Below are 2,169 nucleotides of genomic sequence, written 5' to 3'. Positions count from 1 at the left end.
ATATATATATATATATATATATATAAATATATATATATATATATACATGTACGTACATATATATATATGTATATATATATATATGTACATATATATGTGTGTTTGTGTATATATACATACATACTTGCACTCAAAGAGAAATAATGAGGACTGTAATTTTAGTGTTGTCGTACAATTAATTAGCAAAATAACTTTTCTGAGATAAAAGTAAAATTGAATTAAATACAAAATATACACCCACATGTGTGTGCTTGTGTGTTTATGTGTGTGTTTGGGTGTGCGTCTGTGTAAATATGTGCATACGTGTAAATATATAAATTGTATGAAGGAGTAAGAATGAAACACACCCAGTGAACTAACTATTATACTTACATGCACACACACACACACACACACACATACACACACGTATATGTATATGTGTGTGTGTATATATATACATATATATATATATATATATATATATATATATATATATATATATATATATACACATATATATAGAGGGAGATATGCGTACAGTTACACATATTTCTATATGCATTTATGTATGAGTATCTCTCTGTCTATTCACATATATATTCCCGCACATACACATAGATTGAAATGTCTTATGTCTATATGTATGTATGTATGTATGTGTGTATGTATGTACACATACATGTATATATTTATATGTTTGTATGTATCTATATCTGTAAGTATACATGTATGTAAACTTTCAGAACGTTTCACAATATGATGCGCGACATCGATCGGACGGCTTTTGTCTTGGCAGAGATAAAACAAAAATATGATAACAGAACGAAAGTTAATTAAGTTGGGTGGAATTTTCACAGTTTCTCTGATGTTTCAACTCTAGTGTCTGGCTCATTGTTAGAACTCTTACACAACAAACGTCACCATTGAAAAAGTGACGTTTTAAGCCTTTTTATTCAATCTGCTTCAATGAGCTGAAATCGAGTGCGGTCGGCTGCAATGTATTGTAGTAAGTAAAGAAACCAAATAAATTATGATAATGTTTGTGAACCGCCAAATATTGAGAGCAATAACGACATTTTAATTAGACTTCATTGGTGACATAGTTTTATAGAAGACGGGAAATGGATGGGAATATATATAGCATCTATATTCTGTTCGAAGATATTGCTATAGCAACTGGGTTTTATTTTTCCGTCATTCTTCGTGATTATAGTGTTTTGGTAATTCTGGTATATAAAAACCTGACACATTTTCAGTTTTCATTAACAGTCAGCCATTTTGTTCTAGGGATTTCATCTCAGCAAAACGAAGTACTTAATTGAAAGCCTAATCTCAACAAGGATATCTCCACGCAGACGTTTCATTTTATGAAAATAGCAACCAAGTTTTCTTCCACTGATGCCCAGCAACGCCTTACATTTGTAAGGACACATTGGATACTATATTTCGGTATAAAAGATAAAAGATATGATTAGCGCGTCTTAAATAAATCCGAAAACAGACTCCCTCTTCCGGTCTGGCTTTATGCAAACACGTACAGCTGAATTTAGATAAATTCAGTAGATTTTGGTATTTTTAGTGCCTTTTTAACTTCTAACCGAGATGAAACTTTGAACCAGATTCAGCAAAAACAAGTAACATTTCCGTTTGCATACAAAAACTTATGTACTTATTGTAAAGTTATTGAGAAAATCATGAGGTATATATCTTATATATACATCATGCTATATATACATCCTCTGTCCGGTATTCGTCATGATAGATCGCTAGTCACTACACATTCTTTATTTTCTCTCCTTGTTTCTTTCTGTGTTCCTTTCTGTGGAAGAGCGTAGGCTCGAAACGTTAAAGACTTTTTCACTTCCCGAGCGTTAAACTAATACATCTGTTTGTTGTCTACACCACCTGGCTTCAACATTTGTTGGGTTTTTTTTTGTGAATTTCCCCTATATATATATAGCTCTCCTGTGTATAATTTCTAACTTCCGGTCAGCCATTACTATGATTGACCGTTGACTGAACACTATTCAATTTTTTTTCTCCGTGTTTTTCTCCTTGTCTCCGTATTCTTTCTGCTGAAGAGCGTAGCTCGAAACGTTAAAGACTTTCCGTATTCCCGAGCGTCATACTAATACATCCTTTTGTTGTTTACACCACCTGTCCTCGTCTGTTGTTGTTTTTTCGTAC

The sequence above is a fragment of the Octopus bimaculoides genome, chromosome 1, assembly GCF_001194135.2.
Source record: "Octopus bimaculoides isolate UCB-OBI-ISO-001 chromosome 1, ASM119413v2, whole genome shotgun sequence".
Taxonomy (NCBI): domain Eukaryota; kingdom Metazoa; phylum Mollusca; class Cephalopoda; order Octopoda; family Octopodidae; genus Octopus; species Octopus bimaculoides.
The sequence above is the reverse complement of the archived record's forward strand: the minus strand, read 5'-3'. Positions refer to the sequence as shown.